The sequence below is a fragment of the Sinocyclocheilus rhinocerous genome, unplaced genomic scaffold, assembly GCF_001515625.1.
Source record: "Sinocyclocheilus rhinocerous isolate Xijiao unplaced genomic scaffold, SAMN03320098_v1.1 scaffold540, whole genome shotgun sequence".
Lineage (NCBI taxonomy): Eukaryota > Metazoa > Chordata > Actinopteri > Cypriniformes > Cyprinidae > Sinocyclocheilus > Sinocyclocheilus rhinocerous.
Window position 1 is genome coordinate 67227 of NW_015653461.1, and position 22515 is coordinate 89741.

The following is a 22515-nucleotide window of genomic DNA, read 5'->3' on the forward strand; positions in this document are numbered from 1 at the left end:
AATGTCAGTCTATTATTGTGACATCAGCTATTTCAAATAAAATCTGATTGGCTGCTTGGCATGTCAATCAAATGCTCTCATTCTTTTAAAGTTTGGTTGTGTGAGACTATCAATTTTTTTCTTCAACTAAAGCTATTAAAAATGTGTTTCAGTAATTGAAAAATAAAAATAAAATAAAATAAAAATGAAAAACCAGAACTTAAAAAAAAAAACATTAACTTGAAATACTAAAATGACTAAAATGGAAATAAAAATTAATTAAAACAAAATAGAAATTGAGCTATTTAATTAAAAAAGAGTATTGGAGTATGTTTTACAAGAAAATACCATTTCATGCTTTCTATTTAAAAATTTCCCATTTAATTCATTGTCTTGCAATTTTCTGTAATTATTTGTGAAATTTACTAGCAATTTGAGTGAAAATTGTTTCTAGATCACATTTAAGTGTAATAAAAATGACAAAAGCACATATTAAAATAGCTAAAACCTAAAGTAAAATAAAAAACAAACAAATTATAATATAAAAATAAAAGCTAATTCAAAATATTAATAAACACTTTATAAATAACACTAGGTATTAAAACTTTTAAAAAGAGATTCACAGCAGAAGCAATAATATTAATAGTCTTAGACATGTTAGCAAAATGAATATTGTTTTGTGCCTCTGTGATGCATTTCTGACACGTGAATGTTTTAAGATGCTTTCAGTGTAATTTTAGTCTCAGGATCAGACATCTTGTGTCTATAAACACCCTCTCACGCGTCTTTGTTTGCTATAATTTTCCTAACACCAGCTTGAACACGAGATTAAACGGCGTGTGTGCCAGTTCTGTCTCTGCGTGGCTTCACGGAGGTAATGAAAGCTGCTTCTGGCCTTGCGTCGCAGGTCTCGTGCAGGCCGTTTCACGCAGCTGGAGGCAAATTAACCCGCATTTCCCAAACCTGTCAGGTGATTCGAACGAATGTCACAACACCAGCATTTAATTAGCGTGAGGCAGGAGTAATCAGAAACCCGCTCTAGGAGTCTATCAAGAAGAGCCCAGAATTCACTTCTTCTTGCATGCTCAAACTGGACCTGCTTGACAGGGCGAATCCATAAATTCAAAATTCCTATATTTATAGCAGCGGCTATTTTAATAGCTGTGCTTCCGTCACTCCTCGCAGAGAGACGAGAGCTATTCTCATCCTGATGAATGATGCTTTGTTCTGTGTGATCTCACTTGAGCTCAGAAAAGCCCACTTTATCTCTGTCAGCATGCTGTTTTAGTATTATTTATTTAGGACTGGAGTATTTATTCATATTTTGAATTCGATTTTATTTTGATATTTGGTTTTCATTTTAATGTCAGTTTAAAATGTAATGATTTTATGTCCTTCTGTCATTTTGTTCGTTTTTTTATATTTCTGTTTAGCTTTAATTTTTGTATATTTTTAGTAGTTTTTAACTCTAATATTTTATTTCAGATTTATTTCAATTAATGAAATCTTTATTAAATAATTTTAATTAACAATTATGTCACTAACTGCACAAATAACCTGATAAAAAACAGCAGTTCATTTGTTTAGAAACATTGCTAATTAGGTTGTATTTTTTTATTTTAACTAGCATTTGTTTAATAGAATGAAGAGAATCATCATATATCTGCACTTTTTTGTTTGTTTGTTTGTTTATCTGCCAATTCTGATTGAGTTGATTTTTATGGAGTTGACTGAATTGCGGTATAAAACTCAGAATTGTGATCTAAAGTCATAATTATGAGATATAAACTCGGATTTACAAGTGAGAATTCAGAGTTTACATCTCGCAGTTCAACTTTTTTAATTGCATAATTGTAATTGCGACTTTTTAATCTCACAATTCTGACTTTTTTCTTGCAATTGCAAGTTTATATCTCACAATTCTGACTTTATATATCAGAACTGCAAGAGAAAAGTAAGAATTTTGAGATATAAATTCAGAATTGCAAAAAAAGTCTGAATTTTGAGTTTACATCTGGCAGTTCAGCTTTTTAAATTGCATAATTGTAATTGTGACTTTTTATCTCACAATTCTGACTTTTTCTTGCAATTGCCAGTTTATATCTCGCAGTTTTGCTTTTTTTTTCTCCCTCAGAATTGCAAGTTTACATCTCGCAACTCTGACTTTGTCTCAAAATTGTGAGGAAAAAAGTCTGAATGACCTTTTTTATTTTTTTGCATTCAGTAGCGGAACCAAGCTTCCATTAGTTTTAGAGTGGGAAAGATGTTTTGAAAGGGTTAAGCAGGTGGGATTTGTGCATCAGCAGCATTTAGCCTGTTTCCAGTCATTATTGCAATTAAAATAAATGGGATTTTGAGTTAATTAGATCTATCTCTGTAATCAGAAGCGCTCACTGTAGCTGCAGTTGGCCTGTAGACATGAAAACCAGGAGTAATTGTGCCAGTGTTGAGTGTTTGAAGGATGCAGCAGCCAGGTGAGGATAAAACACTGTCGAGATCAGTGACGGTACCATGACAGACCACACTGATGACGTCTGATGTCTCGCCGGTACGTCACAGGACAGCCATCAGGTGTTTATCATGTCATTTAATTGTAGACGACCTGATAAACAGCGCTGACTCACAGGTACACACTAGAACTTCCTCTTATGGTGTGTGTTTGGTGGTTTTCAGGTCTTGCATATGCTCTTTGAGACAATGAAGGGGAACACGCAGACTCGGCTATGAATGAAGCCCTTTGTTTACTTGAATGAAAAGCACCTGAGGTTTGTTAGACTTCTGTGTGTGTGTGTGTGTGTGTGTGTGCGCGCGCTGAGGTCAGTTTAATTACCAGAGACCAGACCAAAGTCCCAAAGACTTCCTCACTTCCTCATTCCTGCTGTTTCACTGTCTTTGTCTCTAAAACACTTGTGTACTTGTGTTTTGGTGATTTTAAAGTAATTGTGACTTTATATCTCACAGTGCGGTTCACAATGGCAGCTCTGTTTCTCATAATTGCTTTAAATCACTGTGACATTGTTTCTTATTATAAATTATTTAATACTTTTTTGTACTTTTTTTGTCATTTTCTTTAGTTGGGTTTAGGGTGTTTATTCAAATCTCATATTCTATTTTTTTTATTTTTCTTTCTTTCTTTCTTTCTTTCTTTATTAATCATTCATTCATTCATTCACCCATCCATTTATTTTTAGCTATTTTTTATTCATTCTTTTTAATTGATCTATTTACTGATTTCATTGATTTGTTTGTTTTGTTTTATTTTTTATCTTTTGATTTATCCGTCCATGCATCATCCATCCATTTATGATTTTATTTATCTATTTATTTGTTTCTTCTTTTTATGTATATATTTATTTATTTTATTGATCTATTTATTTACTCATTTATCTCTTTATTCTTTTTATTTACCTATTTATCTATCTGTTTATTTTTTTATTTATGTATTAGTTAACACATTTTTTATTTTTTATAACTATTTTTTTATTCCTTTTACATAGGGCCTAGATGTGTGCATGTGTTCTTAGTCACATCTTTTTGTAGACATGTTTATCAGCAGATGAACTTTAACACCTCGACTCTGTATTTAGTTTAATTAAGGTGTGTGTGTGTGTGTGTGTGTGTGTTCCTGATAAAAGAGACCACAGTGATGACAGACCTCTGCTAAATGTGACGGCACTGTCTGAAATGTGAGTCCGCATGGGCGTTGTGTGTGTGTGCGTCAGGTTTTGCCTATTGTGAGGACTAAAAGGATAGTTCAACCTGAAATCGGCTATGTTGAGGGAGACAGAGAGAAAAATGACTTGATAAACATATAAATAATGATTTCAGGAGAATATAAAACTGCAGAAAGGTTTGTGTGAGGGTTACATGTAGGGTTAGGCGATATAAAATAGCATTAGCTCAGTGTAAAACAGTGTAAGTCAAAGGAAAGTCCCCACCGTGATAGAAAAGGGTTTCACACAACAGATCCTGTCACTCTCAAACAGTCGATGACCAGCTGTGTGTGCATGTGTTAAGTGTTACTGTGACTTTAACACACTTGTGTTGTATGTTTGATTGCCCTGCTGCCTTTCTGATGTCTGTTTGCTCATGGCTGAAATGTGTTTACAGGTAATACAGTTTCCTATTTGTATTATCTGTGTGTGTGTGAGTGTGTGTGTGTGTGTGTGTGTGTGTTTGTGTTTCTCAGTCCCGGCTATCATGTTACACCATTCATGTCCAGTCAGTCACAGATCAAACTCATAGTCTTTCCTGTTCACCTGTGACATCACATCAGGGAGACCACAACCTCTTAAAACCAGCACACACACACACACACACTCACTTAGACGGGATCTGGAGCTGCTGTTCTTACTGGAATACTGCCGAGATTGAGTGTCAGTATGCTGCACTGAGTTTGGTGAGGTGAAGTTTTATTACAGACTATCAGCAGATGTGTATTTTATATTTACGTTTGTGTCCGTGTGAATGATCTGACACAGTCTTGAGTGTTGAGATGTTCACTTGATGTTAGTGATGGACTGACTGAGGTTTGGCCATTCTGAGTAAATGTTGTGTAAAATAGATGTTTATTTCATTCAGCAGGCTTGTGTGCATCTCAATTGCTGTCATTAAATAGCATTATGCTGCTCTCTGTTGGCACTGATTGACTGATATTAATGTTGACTGATAATAACAACTACTTCTGCTAGAGCTGATAGTGACAGTTTTGTACTGTACGTAAAGATAAGGGTTGTGTTTGTTTTGTCAGTATCAGGTGCTTGTATTTGTTGTGACGCTGTTATCTCTGTGTCTTGTTTGGATTGTGTGCCTAGATTTGCATATTCAGAAGTAGTTGACACATTATTTGCCCATAAACCTTTTTTTTTGTAAATGGCATAAAGATTTTAGGGTAGAGCTTCCATTTACGTTTATTCATTTAGCAGAGGCTTTCATCCAGAGCAATTTGCCATAGAGTCAAAAATTGTCATAGTATGTATATACAATGCCAGGTTTAGTTAAAAAAATAAATAAATCAAAGAATCATAAAATTAGTGGTCAAATTAAATGCAGAAAAGAAAGTAATAATAATAATAAAAATTATTATTATTTTTATTATTATTATTATATGAATGTTTTCGTTTAAGGAAAAGTGCATCTTAGTTATTGTAACTGGTCTCTGCCCCCCCCTTACATGATCTTTCTAGTTAACTAGATTGCAAATTTTTTTTTAAAGCACAAGTATTTCATGTCATCTCTGTGTAGTCATTAATGTCATAAACCTGCATGTGTAACATTAATAAAACGATTTGAGCAAAAATTGTTTTAAATGGAGAAGAACATGTCACACTGCAGCACATGCCAGCTTCCCAAAAGCATTTCATATTAATGGTCACAAACCAAAAATAATACAGTCTGTCCAGTATTACATAATCCTGGTTTATTGAGTCGAGGTGTCAGGACTGATGTCAGACCTTTCAGCAAAGAAAACTAAGAACATTGTTTAATAAGGGAATATTCACTATTGTTCATATTAGGAACATATTGAATCAACCTCTAAAGCTTTTTGGTTGGTGATTTTTTATTTATTTTTTTATTTATGTTTTTGAAAGAAGTCTGTTTTGCTCATCAATGCTGCCTTTATTTGATTAGAAATACAGTAAAAGCTATAAAATTGTGAAATATTATTACAATTCCTAATAGCTGTTTTCTATGTGAGTCTATTATAAAATGTAATTTATTCTCATGATCAAAGCTGAATTTTCAGCATCATTACTCCAGTCTTCAGTGTCACATGATCCTTCAGAAATCATTCTAATATGCTGATTTATTATTTTTCTTTTTTACATTTTTCTATTATTATCAATGTTGAAAACAGCTGTGCTGCTTCATATGTTTGTGGAAACCATGATACAATTTATATATATATACTGTATATATAAATAATACATACAGCAGTCTGAATCTACATCAGATGGTGTTTTCTCCAGTCTTAGCTGTTTTTTCCTGCTGTGTCCTAGTTGGATCTAATACTATTAAAAGAAGATTGGTGGTAATTTGGTAAATCTAATTATGCTTTTAGTTTCATTCCAGCATCCTCTGCTGTTGATTTACTTTAGCCCCTCCCCTTTTCACCAACTCAGTAGCTCTGATTGGTTGTGTGTTTCAGATTTAGCCACGCCCACAGCTGAAGATGTCAGACAGTGGGGAAGTAGAAGACAAGCCGCCAGCTCCGCCCATGAGAAACACCAGCACCATGATTGGCTCGTCCGGTAAAGACTCGGGCCCACTGAACCACGGCTCCAAACCTCTGCCGCCCAACCCAGAGGACAAGAGAAGAAAAGAAGGCTTCATCCGATCCATACTCACCGGAGGAGGAGACAAGAGTGAGTGATTATTAAAACAAGGACTTAAAAGGATCTGGAAAGAACAGAATTTCTATAGGGAGTCATTCAGGGTCAAAGGTCTCGAGAAGCACCACAAGGCATCTGTATAGCAAATACCAACTTTATGACCATAAACCTTTTGACCTTTGAGGTTTATTCACACAATCTGTTGAGTCATTTCTCCTTAGTTTGTGGTAGGGGTGGGGGAAAAAATCAATTCACATATGAATCGCGATTCAGTCTTCTAGCGATTCACAAAATTTCAAAAATCGATTTTCTAGTTAATATAATAATAATAACATGATGTTGTCGGAACAAAACAGCAACGGCAAGGAGGAAAAACAAATACATCCTGCCCCATTTTTAGCGAGGGCAAGTGTTTGGAAAAATATTACATTCATTATTGAGCTTTGTTATTATGGGAAGTATTTGGAAAGGCACGGAAAACGAACAACATGTTCTACGGAGCCACTAAAGGGACATGGTTAGCCGTTTGCTAGCGGTTGCCTGTTAGATTACAGTACATAAAATTTCACATAAAGAGAGTAAGGAGAGATGACTGATAGGACAAATGCAAATGATTTGCAGATCCTGAGCACCACGGACAAACATCTAATCTTGTAAAAAAGTACTGCCACCCCATAGTATACACACTTTTGATCGCAATCACGAAAGTGAAAGTAAAAAGAGATTGTGCATTCAAAAGCGATTTCAATGCCCCTCATATTAATAACGGTTCCCTGATGCCTGCAATTTATATACAGTAAAATTACCCAACGATAACCCAACGGAACTGTTCCTGCAGAACATTACTCTTACCTATTGGTTACAACTTAGTTTGTGATTTTATTTGTCTTTATCATCTTTATTATTTAATTTTTAATGCAGAGATTTAAACTATATTCACTATATACAATGCTAAACAAATTTATTAAAACAAATTTATGTTAGGTTTTGTGCCACTGCTGCTCTAAACTAACAGTACTGGTGATTACCAAAATCATTTTTTAGCTTTCTGTATTAGTTAGTCCTCTAATATGTGTACGCTCTTTAGTAACAGTATATGCTATTTCTAATGCTATAATATAATTGTTGCTGTTATCTATGAAAGAAAGGCAGAGAGCTTTATAGTGTTTTTTTTCAGTAATCGACCAACTAATCGATTATCAAAATAATCGTTAGTTGCAGCCCTAGATAAAATCATGAATCGTGATCAGAAATCGAAAAATTGTGAATCAATTTTTAAACGAAACGTGACCCCAAGAATTGATATGAATCGAATCATAAGGTACCAAAAGATTCCCACCCCTAGTTTGTGGCAGCAGATTCTCACACTTTCTCAGTGTATAACACACGTCTCTAAACACCTGTGCGTTCGCTCGTGTCTCTGTGATAAGAGTTCGCCTCATTCATGCGTTCTGAGCAGCTCGTCTTTCTGCAGGCCTGTTTTGTGTTAATTACCAGCCCGTTAGCACATCGTTAATATTAAAGACCCTGCCTGGCTTCAGCACAGAGCAGATGAGGACGTTTATAACAGGCATTAGCAGCATCCGCACACATGAGTGACACACAGGAACTGGAGCAGAGCATAATACATGCCAGACGGCGTATATATTGTAATGACTTTATGAAGATCAGCACTGGTCCAAAAAACTTCAAAAGCTTAAAAAATGAGCTTAAAATGGCAGGCAACTAGTGTTAGTGATACTTATATGCACTAAAATAAGATTTTTTTTAAAAACTAGGGATTGATGTGATGTTTTATGGAAATATTTCAGATAGATAGATAGATAGATAAAAATTATAAATATGTAAAATGAATATATTTCTCTATATCTGTGTGCAAAAGTAATTAGCCTACGAAATGCTACTAACATACTAGCAGCATGCTAAACATGCCAGCAAAATTGTTAACAAGTGCTAAAACATGCTATCAACATGTTGAAACATGCTATAGCAGCATGTTAAAACATGCTAGCAATGTTCTAAAACCTGTTAACAAAATGTGAAAACATGTTAGTAATGTATTAAATCATGCTAACAATGTGTTAAAACAGGCTACTAGCATGTTAACAATGTTCTAAAACATGCTAGCAACATGTTAAAATGTTAGCGATGTTCTAAACATTAGCAAAGTGTTAAAACATGTTAGTAATGTATTAAATCATGCTAACAATGTGTTAAAACGGGCTACTAACATGTTAAAACATTAATGATGTTCTAAAACATGTTAGCAACATGTTAAAACATGCTGGCTATGTGTTAAATCATGATAACAATGTTAAAACATGCTAGCAATGTTCTGAAACATGTTAGCAAAATGTTAAAACATGCTAGCATCATGTTAAAACATGTTAGTAATGTATTAAATCATGCTAACAATTAGTTAAAATGGGCTACTAGCATGTTAGCAATGTTCTAAAACATGCTAGCAACATGTTAAAATGTTAGAGATGTTCTAAAAACATGTTAGCAACATGTTAAAACATGTTAGCAAAGTGTTATAACATGTTAGTAATGTATTAAATCATGTTAACAATGTGTTAAAACTGGCTACTAACATGTTAAAACATTAACAATGTTAAAACATGTTAGCAACATGCTTAAACATGCATGCTACAATCATCTGTCTGTATGTTTTCTGTATGGCCTTCAAAACCTTCAAACTTTAAGCTATAAACTACTTCAGACTACTTCAAACTGAAAACCTCAAACTTGCTAGTCAGGCTTTCTAAAGCCAACATCAAAGTTTGTCTTGACAAACGTGTTTATCTAGTTAACATTTTAATTTATCATAATGTAATTTAAAAATATATATATTTATACAATAGTTTCTTGTTATTCTGTACTGTATCTGTATAATAAAGAGACAAAATGAAAAACATGTTTTACACTAAATGTTTGAATAATCTAAGTTTAAACATCCCTTAACTGTTATTCTCTTCTTTCACTCACCTGTGTCTCCGCCCCCTTCCTCGTCTTCAGCCAATAAGAAGAAGGAGCGTCCAGAGATCTCTCTGCCTTCAGACTTTGAGCACACTATCCATGTTGGCTTCGACTCCGTCACTGGAGAGTTCACTGTAAGTCTGAGCAAAGATCTTTTCCTGCAGGATGCCCACATGCTCTGTGTTGAAAACATCTATATTCATACATTCAGACATTATTACATATGCATATATTTCTATATTATTAGACTCTCTTTTTGTGACTCCACATTTGATCTAGTATCCAGTTATCCAACCACTGGGAACAAAATATTGACATTTTTGTGTAGGAAAGAAAATCTTTTGACAAATTATGGCCAAATCTAAATGTAAAATTCACTTTTACTCTGCACTTAACCTGTAAAATGAATGAACTCATCTGATTATAAAGGGAAAATGCTAAAGAAAGCAAGCAAAAAAGGACAAACGGAAAGAAAAATGGCTAAAGATGTTCATTTATAGACGAACACCCGTTTGACATCAGCAACCCAAATATAGAAAGTGAACCTCCAGCAGTTCAGACTCGCAGCATTAATCTCCGGGTCCAGATCTGTCTTCCTCTTTACATCTGGTTTATTATATTTGATAAGATATTAAATGAGCTGTGCTCTTTTCCTGACCCCTAAATCAGCCGTACGTTTCCTGCGTGTGACACTGAGTTGAGTTGAGTTTGTGTAATGAGTGTTAATGAGAGCCGGTGGCTCAGAACCACGCCAGCAGAGACGCTCAAATTACTTCAGTCCATTAGACCTTAAACTGATGCCGGTGGTCCAGCAACACACTCAAACTGATCACAATGAGACCATATTAATCTGTCAGGTTTACCATTGCTTTTGGCACAGGCGTGCTTGAGAAAGCCGCATTGTGAGTGTCATAGTTCTGGGTGACAGTGCAGACTGATTACCGTGGTTTACACCGTCTTCAGTGCTTGTTGTTGTGGCTCTCTGCGTAGGGCATGCCTGAGCAGTGGGCACGGTTACTCCAGACGTCCAACATCACCAAACTCGAGCAGAAGAAGAATCCTCAGGCCGTTCTGGACGTGCTTAAATTCTACGACTCTAAAGAAACGACCAACAGCCAGAAATACATGAGCTTTACAGGTGTGACACTCACTTCCAAATTAAAGCTATAGCAGTGTAGATGTGTATGTATGTGTGTGTAAAATAAAATGGAAAAAAAAAAAAATATATGTAATAAAAATATATAAACGATTTGTTTATATAGTATGAATATACACACACACACAAATAAATATATATATATAGAGCTGTCAAACAATTAATCGCATCCAAATAAGTTTTTGTTTACATAATATATCTGTATCACGTGTATACATATGTATGTGTGTATATATATATAACTTTTATTAGTGGCTTTACATCAGCCATTGAATCCTTTATAAACCAGCAGTTGAAAAAATAATATCCTTAAGGTGGTGTCTGTAAATTAGTTCAACTGCATGTCTCTTTCTCATTTCTCATTCGTCTGATTTTAATTTCAGATAAAGGTGCGGATAACTACAGCTCTTCCAACGCAGTGGTGAGTCATTGTGACGTCTGACTGTTTTCCAGTTTTATCTGTGACACGCAGAGAAGCGTTTGAGGTCAGGAGGGCAATGTGAACAAATGTCCTCTCGGCTCACGCGACAGATTGACAGAGGATAGGACAGGAGGAAGTTTGCTGGGGGGGGAAGTGCGAAAGAGAGGAGGGAATCGAGAGCTAAAATTGGGGTGGGGGTGCAGTGAAAAACAAGGTGACCGAGTCCCATAAGAGCTGCCCACTCAACAGAAGGACAGAAGTGATGCCAGCCACTCCAGGCAGTGCCAGTGGGTTCATCTCTCTCTCTCTCTCTCTCTCTCTGCACTGTGAATCAGCATCTTTTTCGTCCAATTCTCCTGCTGAGTCGTGCCGCATACGTAGCTCAGACCGAATCAGGTTAGATGTGAAGCGGGATGGGGAGTGAAGTTTTATTTGGGGTGTATCGGGTCAGCTGGTGAGGGCTGAGTGCGGTTGGCATGTTGGCGGTGGGTTTGTTTTGCACTCATGTTGTGATGTCAGTCGGTCAGCCTCACTTCCTGCTCGGCTTGTTTTACGCTCCGCAGAACTCCAAGACCGTTTCCGAGACCCCCGCCGTGGCCACCGTCTCCGAGGATGAGGATGAGAATGAAGCCACGCCTCCACCCATCATCGCACCCCGTCCCGAACACACCAAATCTGTGAGTATTTACTTATATGGGACAATGAGCAGTTGCTGAGGTTTTTTAAGTGTTTTCCAGGGTGTGTATATTTTTAAATGTTAGTATAGTTTTTTATAATTAATTATTATTTATTTATTAAATAATTATTTTTTTAATTGACTTTTATTTTTATATTTTTAATTGTAGTGTAATTTTTAGTAAGTTTGTGTTTTTAAATATTACTATATAGTTTTTTTTTTTCTTTCATTTTTAGATTTTGTTTTAATTCTTTTTTTTTTTTTTTTCAGTTTATTTCCAGTAATTTTAGTGCGGCCACTTAAACTTATTGCAGTTAGTTGCCAAGGCAACAGTTCTAATTTCATTTGGTTTAAGTTTAAGAAATTTAAGTATTCTCTCAGTTATGCTCTCGGATTGTGTTCAATGTGCTTTATAGGCATGACAAAATTATACTTTCATTTTGTCAAGAAATGGAAAAGTAAAACAACACTAAGTGCAAATAATAATAATAATAATAATAATAATAATAATAATGGGTGTAAAATAAAATACAAATACTCACTTTGAGATGTTGCCTTAAATGCTTATGGGAAATTAAAAAAATTGAGTTAAGTTTATTTAGGCCTTATGTTTGGGTGGTTGCTAAGGTGTTTCAGTTTTAGTGTCATTTTTTAGTATTTTTTTTAATATTACTATATAGATTATTAAATTTTTAGTTTTAGTTCAGTTTAAGTTTTTATTTATTTACAGTTAGTAATTTTAGTGCTTCAACTTAAATTTTTTATTTTTAGTTATTATTTTTATTTGAATTTATTATTTGAATTTTTTACTAATATTATGTGCTTTGTGTATTTTTATTAGTTTTTGTTTTATTCTAAGTGGTTGCTAGGCAGTTGCTAATGTGTACTGAGTGATTGTGAGGTGGTTAGTAGCAGTTTTATTTTAGTATGATTTATACTCAAGTATAGTTTTTAATAATATTTTGAATTAGCTTTTATTTTAATATATTTATTTTTATTGATTTTTTTAATTTAATTTTTTGTTTCAGTTTTGATTGTTTTATTTTTATTTCCAGTTAGTAATTTTCACTATTTGACTGAAACTGATTTCAAGTCAACATTTCTCATTTTAGTTTTTTTTTTTTTTAATCTAATATTTGTTTTATTTTATTTCAGCTGTATTTCAATTAACGAAATATTTTGAATAGATTTAGTTTGAATTAACGATAATAATCCTGGTTAGTAGATTATTGTGATTGGTTGCTAGACAGACAGACAGGCAGTTGCTAGGGTGTTTTTAGTGTTTCCTATGGTGAGGCTAATGTATTCTGAGTGGTTGCTAGGTAGTTAGTAGGTTATTTTGGTTGGTTGCTAGACAGACAGACAGATAGTGGTTGTTGTGTTTCTGAGGGCATTGCTAAGGTGCTCTGAGTAGTTGTGGTGTGGTTAGTAGGTTATTGTGGCTGGTTAGACAGGCAGTTGTGAGGTGTTTTCAGTGTTGTGGGTGTTGGCTCGCAGATGCAGATGCGTGACAGTCCAGTCTGCAGTCTGGAATAATGAGTTTTCTGACTCTAGTCGCCTCCAAGCTAACCTGTAATTACCGAATAAATATGCATGTGTTCAGAGCGGCGGGTAGGTGACTGGAGCTTTATTGCAGGAGTGTGTGTGTGTGTTTCCCTTCATCTGTCTGGAGATCACGGGATCAGGCCTGGTGGGCTTCGAGGCGCCCGGATGATTAAAGATGCTCCATCAGCACTCATTCATGTGTGGTTTTGATGTGAAGGGGTTTCACACTCATTAGGTCAGAGGAGATGAATGATGTCCTGTAATGTGTTCACACTCACACACACACACACACACACACACACACACTCACTCACACACACACACACACACACTCACACACAAATCATATATATATAATCATAATAATAATAATAATTTTAGAATATTATTACTATGACAGTAATAGCCATATATTGTAAAACAATTGCACTGTAAAAAAAATAAAAATGAGTATTTCACAGCTATATTATTTGACCTTATTCTACAGGAGGGAAATTACAATACTTGTGTCCTAATTTCTACGCTTGCAAGCAGGGCCTAAAACTAACTTTTTGCCACATCTGCCATTTTAATCACATATATATATATATATACGTGTGTGTGTGTGTATGTGTATATATATGTATGTATATGTGTGTATATACTGTATATATGTGTATGTATGTATGTGTGTTATATATGTGTTTTTCATTTTAGTTTTGCACCTCATATTTTTTATTTTATTACAGTTTTAATTTAATTAGTTTAACATAAATTAAATTAAAATTAGCTTTAATAGTTTTAAGTTAATATTTTTAGTTTTTAGTTTTACTCCTATTTAATTTTTTAGTTTAGTTTAGTTGCCAAGGCAGCATTTCTAATTTTCATTTAAGATTTTTAAAAACATTTTTTATTTTATTTTATTTCATTTCATTTTTTATTTAATTTTTTCTTTTTCTTTTCTTTTATTTCAGCTTTGTTTCAGTTAACAAAAACAGTTTTAACAAATTTGAGTAGTTTTGGTTCAAAATAAAACACTGGCTAAAAATAAGGTTTGTCTCAGTAAAAAAAAACAAAAAACTTTTCAGACAAATGTATTTTTATTTACAGTATGTCTTCATGTTGTGGTGAAGATGTCACTCAGTTCATATTGTACTGGTGTTTTATTAACCCTTCGCACACAAAGCTGGTGTTTGTTCGGAGGTTAATAGTAAAGAACTGCACTCTCTGTGAATGTGTGATGCTGATGCTGGCGGCTCTGAGCGAGTATCAGGACAGACGCTGCTGTACACGGTTTCCATGCTCTCACTGTAGTGAATCAACACATGACTGCACACTTCAGCTCTTTGGCTGCTTGTTTATGCGCTGTTTTTTGTCTCCAAAATGAATTAAAGAACACAAGCTCAACCCCAGCGTTGTAAAGTAATCTTCTAAGAAAAGAGCAGGAAACTTAATACACGTCACAGTGATCTGATTCTGTTGGAGCAGATTAAGCACAGAGGCTCCAGAGAGCAGAAATCTTGAGGGTTTTGTTTGGCTTGTGAAGGTCCGAGGAGAGAATTATATTCACTTGAGTCACTTCAGACCAAGCTGTGCTGGAATCCGTGTTTTATTGTGTCTGTGGGTACCAGCCGGCCGGTCCTTTCCCAGAATGTCTTGGGAATCATCCATCGCTACGTTTGGGCCCCATGTGGTCTGATACTGTGTGTCCTAGTGGTTAAACATCTGGACTGGAAACTACGGTTTATGTTATATATGTAGTTTATTTGTTTAATATATATATATATATATATATATATATATAGTGTGTGTGTGTGTGTGTATGCATATTTATATATATTTTTATTTTACCTAATTAATGTTTATATAATGTTTTATTTTTCTACTTTTATTTTTACATTTATAATAATATCACATTTTTTTCACTATTTTACTAATTTTTTTTGATCAAATAAATGCAACCTTGGTGAGAAGAGACCCAAAGTTTTTATTAGTGTATCTTAAAGTGGCAGATAACCATAATAAATGTGCATTAATGATCCATTTATATTATATTTAGAGTATATATATTTAGTCCATCCAAGGCATGGCTGTGCTAGTTTCATGTCTCTCTTCAGGTCTCTTTTTCTCCCCATGTGATATAATAATTTACATACAAATCAATATTTCATGTCCAATTATTTATTTATTTAGTAAGTAGCCCTGTAATAAGCAGGATAATGTGCAGTCAGCAAGACATTATTGCTAAATAAACCCCAGATCACCCCGTCAAGGTTTATTTGATGTTAATGACCGGCTGACTGCACATTATTCCTGACATATCAAATATGTATAATGTGTTTATTTCATGGAGAAATTCAAACCTGCTTGTATCTCTTGATTGAGTCGTTCATGCAATGCTGATTTTTTGTTGCATTATTATCATTATTGTTTTATTTTACATGCATTGTTATTGTTTAGCATGAAATGATTGGCAGTCATCTAGTTAGAGCTGCTGTAGAGATGCATGACTTTCTAAGAACCTGTATCTTATTAAAAACCCCATGCGCTCCAGACGTGCTCAGATCGCCCTCAGCTGGTAAGAACGGGATGCTGCTGCAGTCATCCAGTGTGTCTCTGTCACCTCAGGCCCCTCTCGGCCAAAGATTTGTCGTCCTCCATTTAAAACCTCTGTTCATCAATAGTTGCTGGGTTACACGTCAAAATGAAGATGTTTCTGTCTTTCCCTGAATTTAAGACCCTGGCCTTCTACCTTTCTGTGTTTTCCCAGACTGCGTTACCTCACTGCCTTTAAATCTGTCTTTTCCTAAAGGTTTAGAGGCCCCCCCCCCCCCTCTCCCTCTCTCTCTCTCTCATTGCTCAACATGCTTTGACTGGAAGCGATCGTTTGCATGTGTGGGACTGGAGTCTGGTCTCAGTTCAGTAACTGAGATGATCCAATCTTATAGCTGAGCATCTGTCTTCTTATATGTGACCACTGTGTTTCAGTTTATCCTCACAAGCTCCAGCTGCTTGGTTTGGCAAAAATTATATGACACTTATTTTGACAAGTATTTGCATCCATTTCAAACTGTATGCAACATGATATATATTTAACAGAAGCATAATAATAGACTAAAAGAACAAAGCATTGGAAAAGAACTAGCAAGCGATGCCTGTTGTGATTTCCAGCAAAACACAAGCAACAGAGACCACAGTTGAGCAGAGCTAATGTATATTTCATACACATGAATATAAAATATAATAATAATAATATATTTAATATCAAATTAAATAAAAGCAACATATAATAGTATTGTAGTAATACTGTTTAGTTTACCTGTAAATTTTAAATTTTTATTCATTTTTTAAAAATATAATCTTTAAAGGAAAATATATATATGCTAAAATATATTTTTATTACAAACTTAATATCAACTTTTTAATTAAGTTTATATTTCTCATTGCAATAAAATAAAAAATTACTTTCTATTACCACGCTGAAAAAATGTGTAGAATCAATTTTTTTTACTCTGTAATTGCTAGTAAATTTTTACAATAAATTACAAAAAATAGCAAATAACACATTGAATTAAATTTAAAAATTTTGATGTAGAAAGACCGAAAATTATATTTTCATTCTCAAAGTTTTTTACAGTATAATAAGAACATTTCTTTATTTATTCATTTATTTACTTATTTTACATGTTATTTTATATATTTTTTTAAATTTTGCATATACCATTGTTTAGTGCAGTCTGCTTAATCCTTGAGCTTTTATTTTGTCTGATTTATTTTTTTTTAATTCAACACCTCCGTAGCACAAGGTCATATCAGTGTATTGATTATAAATTCGATTAGTTGTGCAGCTCCTTCACAAACCCTGAAACACTACATCTTCTTTTTTGTCTTTTAAACAGCTGCCTTTTTGTCTGCCTGTGTCTCTTAAGTTTTCATTTTTTGTAGTGTTTCTAACCTCTTAAAGTAACATGTGACCTTCACTCCACAGGAAGTATAGTCAGCGTGGGCGACCCGAAGAAGAAGTACACGCGATTTGAGAAGATTGGCCAGGGGTGAGATTAACATGTGTGTTTGTGTGTGTATATATATATATCTATATATATATATTTTATTACATTTATTACGTTTGCTTATAGATGTTAAAGCAACATTAGCACATGCATGACATATTGCGCCCATTAAATTATATTTTTTCAACAAATATAATGCTTAAAATGGAACATCATGAGGTCAGTAACATCACTAATAAGGCATGCATCACTATTATTATTATTAATCAGTAAAGTAATAAGATTTTGACTTGTTTACTTCAAGTTTATTTCCAATTGCAATAAAATTAAATAAAAAAGCATAAAATTATTTACTACTTACTACTACTACTACAAACATTATATATATCGTTATATATTATGTTACACATTATATAATTTTCAAACTTGCATGCATCCAGTTAACCCTTTATCCAGTAAGACACGATCTAGCAACTGTTTTGGACACCCTAGCAACCTCACAGCAATGTCCTTTTATCACCCAAACACCCTCTTTATTAACTTTAGCTATTATATTTTGCACATTTTCTGAAACATGCATGGCAAATATGCCAGCATTTTGTGTCCATTTGGAGAACTGGAGATATCGACGGTCTTTTCAGCATCCTCTCGTCATCATTAACGTGCCTCCGACGGAGACTTCGACATTCTCCTGATCGATGGCAGTGAATCAGGGGATGCAGGAGGGAACCGGCATGTGATATTGATCTGATGACATTCCTCAGAGCTGAACCTACACACACACACACACACACACACACACACACACACACAGCTAATCTCAATGAGTGAGAGCCGCTCTTTGGATCTTAGTCATGAGGGAAAACAAGAACCCCAACATCGTCAATTACCTGGACAGGTCAGTTCATTAGATTAAGCTTTTTCCTAATCAGTATTTAGTCTTATTTTCCTGTAAAAATATTTAATTTTAATTATTTTTATACATATAAAAAAATACATTAAATTTTTAAAATAAATAATAATAATATTTCTCTGAACTTTGAATTCACTTTATTTTTCTATTCTTTTTTTCTTTATATATATTCATAAGACCAATAAAAAAAACATTTTTAGTGAATTGTTGGCCTTCTGGAAAGTATGTTCATTTACTGTACATGTACTCAATACTTGCTAATAGAAGCAGGAGCATCCAGTGAGTCTGTTGTCACGGCGATGCTGCTGCATCACTCAGCGATGTGGCGAGTGTTGACGATGCGCTCTTGTTGCTGTAGTTACCTGGTGGGGGACGAGCTGTGGGTGGTGATGGAGTATCTGGCTGGAGGCTCTCTGACAGACGTGGTGACGGAGACGTGTATGGATGAAGCGCAGATCGCCGCCGTCTGTCGGGAAGTAAGTGTGCAACTCTTCCAAACCTACTGAGCCGCCGTGCTGTCTAGCTGTCTCCTAAGTGAAACAGAACCTCACAAGTGAATGATGTGGAACGCTCTGCATAGGCAACTCGCCAAAAGCATTCCTTAATAAAAAAAAAAGACTCAGTTAATTCCAATAGAGTTTGATGTCATTAAACCGAGCTACAAAATGCTTTAATATAAAAAGGCAATGTTTTTATTTATTTAGTCTACAAAACAAAATAGTGTGCCAACAACAGCAAATTTGGTGTTATTTATATTAGATATTTATATTGGGTTAAATAATTTGATTAGACATTCTAATTCTAAGAATGTGGATATTTTGCACAAGTTGTTAGCACTTTTATAAGGTCTTATATAAGGCAGCGTAGCGGTAGGGAAAACACAGAGCGTATTATTATTATTACATTATTACATAATTACATATTATACCCAAAGAGGGGCAGTGGCTCTAGCTCCCTGTGCATGGCCCTGCTGAAACATGCATGCTTTAATTAGCTTTATTAACTCTGCTGTTCTTCTCCATGCAGTGTCTCCAAGCGCTGGAGTTTCTGCACTCGAGTCAGGTCATTCACAGAGACATCAAGAGCGACAACATTCTGCTGGGGATGGATGGCTCCGTCAAACTCAGTGAGTTTGTCTTCTCATTTTTGTTTCAGGCTGCAAAACATTTAGGGCTGTTCTGGGTTTTAAATTGTATGTAAAGCTTGGCCTCAACTGCTGTTTAAATTATTGCATTTCTTAGACAATGATTTTAAGTAAGCATGACTATGATGTTTTCATTTGTGCAAAGGCTTCTCAGTGGTTTTATGTTTTTCATCAGTAGAGGGAGTGAGAGTCCAGATTATGCATCTGCCGCTATGCTTTCAGTTTATTTAACAGCAGCCGGTCTAAACATGTCTCTCTGTCTGTCTGTCTGTCTGTCAGCTGATTTCGGCTTCTGCGCTCAGATCACTCCTGAACAGAGCAAGCGAAGCACCAGGGTTGGGACGCCCTACTGGATGGCCCCGGAGGTGGTGACCCGCAAGGCGTAAGGCCCCACAGTGGACATCTGGTCCCTGGGCATCATGGCTATCGAGATGATCGAGGGCGAACCGCCGTACCTCAACGAAAACCCTCTGAGGGTGAGACTAAAGACATCCAAACTCACTTATATGTGCACCTTATCACTACAGATTTCAGAAGAGTTCCTTCCTGTGAGATATGAGTGATTGACAGATTCATGAACCATGGTTTTTACATGGTATTATGGCCTTGAATGATTACCATATTATGAACCATGGTATTCTCTGCAGTACTTTAGTGTACCATGTCCAAATATATATATATATATATATAAACCATGGTATTATTTGCAGTACTATGGGTTTTCAACAACTATGGTATTACCATGGTACCATGTATAAAAATAAAACATGGTGATACAACAGTATTTTGCAGTAATTGCACATGAAATAAAAAACACGAAATCAAATTTCATTTAAGGTAAGACAATACAGGTTTTAAAACAATAATATGAAACAAAAATGTTTTTAATAAACATATGCAATTTAGAAACCCCTTCAGTACAAGACTAATACATAAAGAGTTGCAAAATCTAGAAAAATCATCTCAAAATCTGTCAATGCTGAAATATACTTATGGACTAAACTTTTTTTGGTGTATTTTCTTTTTTGCATTTTAAAGAGTGGAACAAAACAATATAAATGTTTATAATATTTCAATAACATATCTGTTCCTGATTTGAATGGATTGTTTAATAAAATGTAGCTTTTTACATACAAAATGATTTATAAAAAAATATAAAAATAGATAAAATTATATCTAAATAAATAAAGTCTCATTTTAACAGTGGAATAAAACAATCTAAATGTATGGAATATTAAAATAATGTATCTGTTCCTGATCTGAATTAATTGTTTAATAATATTACATACAAAATCATATATGAAAAATAAATACAAATAAAATATAAATGTCTAATACTGAGTAGAAACAATCAATAGGTAAAAAACTGGTAGATAAAAGGATGTCACAAGCTTTCTTATAATTATTGGACTTTTGAGGCTGTTGCATAAGACCAGGTTCACATACACTTGTGATCTCAAGATTATGATGATGAGATCCATCCTTGGTTTCAGATCACTGAATTATTTGAAATATGGCCTCATGTGCTCAGAATGACTTCAGATGCTCTCTTCATGTCAATAGATGAGAACGTTTGCATTGATTTCATCGATTGATACTTTGTGGGAGGACAGAATACAACATTTATTTCGACTTACATCAGCTCTAAAGGCTTTTATCTTAATACGTTTGCTAAAACTATTGACATGAGGTTCATTTGTGGCAAAGAAAACTGAAGCAGTAGTCGGATATAGTGGCAACAATGGGCAGTTTGCCTGTTCATGTATTTTCAGAAACCTCTGGATGATTTTATTTAGATTTACATTGGATCATGATGTAGTATCTACAAGAACATTTGAAACAGTATTTTTGAAAAGAAAGGAACTGGTGCTGTAGTTAATGTTGATGATTTCTGTGTGACCTTTAACCCCTGCTGTTGTCCAGGCTCTGTATCTCATCGCCACCAATGGGACACCGGAGGTGCAGAACCCAGAGAAACTCTCGTCCGTGTTTCGGGATTTCTTAAACTGCTGTCTGGAGATGGACGTGGAGAAGAGAGGCTCTGCCAAGGAGCTCTTACAGGTGTGTGTGTGTGTGTGTGTGTGTTTTCCTCCTAGAATTAAAGAAATTAGCTTCCAGTAGTACTTAGTTTAAACTAAATTCAAATGAAAAATGTTGCCTTGGGAACCAGTTTGTTTCAAGTAACATTTTTTGTTTATGGTTCTAATATTAGTTACCAATGATAAACCTGGAATAGATCAATATATATATCAGTAAAAAGTGACTTTGAGTGATGCATGAAAAGTAAACAATTTATCAGTTCATTCAAAAATAAAAATGAAAACATATAAACCACTTTTCATACTAACAAATTAATAGTGGCAAATGGATTAGGAAATGCAATTGATTTTGCATGAAAAGATTTAAAAGTGCATTTCAAATAACTTATTATTTTAATGTTAAGTTATTACAATATAAAAATTAAGTAAACAATTTTTATTTGTCAATTAGGAAAGTTTTTAATTTTTATTATTATTTACTTTATTAAATACTAGGCCTATTTATTATTTAGGAAGGTTAGATCAGAAACATACATTTTAACATTAGCTGTGAAATTTACTGTTGTTTTACATAGAATTGTTCTATAGTCTATACAGTATTTAATGCAATTACATCAGAAGTAACTGGAATGGAATTATAGAAAAATTAAGAGCAATCCTTACTTGGCTTTTTACAGGAAAACATAACTAAATTACAGTAATTAAGCGCTTACTAATGCATTACATTAAAACAGGTTTATAAAAAAGAACTAAAGAAATGAACAGTAAGGATGCATTAAATTGATACAAAAGATTTCTGTTTGAAATAAAAATAAATGAAAATAAAAATAAATGTAATTTTTTACTTTCTAATTATCAAAGAAAATCCTTAAAAATTTATCATTTTTTCCACAAAAATATAAAGCTGTTTTCATCATTGATAATAATCAGAAATGTTTCTTGAGCAGTAAATCAGCATATTAGAATGATTTCTGAAGATCATGTGACACTGAAGACTGGAGTAATGATGCTGAAAATTCAGCTTTGCATCACAGAAATAAATTACATTACAATATATTCAAGTAAAAAACTTCACATTTTAATAATGTTACAATATTTCTTATTTCATAATTTTTCTGATTTTACTGTATTTTTGATGCAATTAATGCAGCTTCGGTGAGCAGAAGTGACATCTCTCTCTTTCTCCCTGCAGCATCAGTTCCTAAAAGTGGCCAAGCCTCTGTCCAGCCTCACGCCGCTGATCAACGCAGCTAAAGAGGCGGCCAAAAACAACCGCTAGCCCCTCCAGGACAACGGGACGACCCCCCGGCCCCACCTGCCCTCCACCCCGACCCCCAGAGCC

At 34.3% G+C, this 22515-nt stretch overlaps 1 pseudogene; it reads left to right on the top strand.

Moving 5' to 3' along the window:
* LOC107715821 (serine/threonine-protein kinase PAK 1-like) overlaps window positions 1-22515 on the top strand; it is a 51824-nt pseudogene that overhangs the window by 28243 nt on the left and 1066 nt on the right.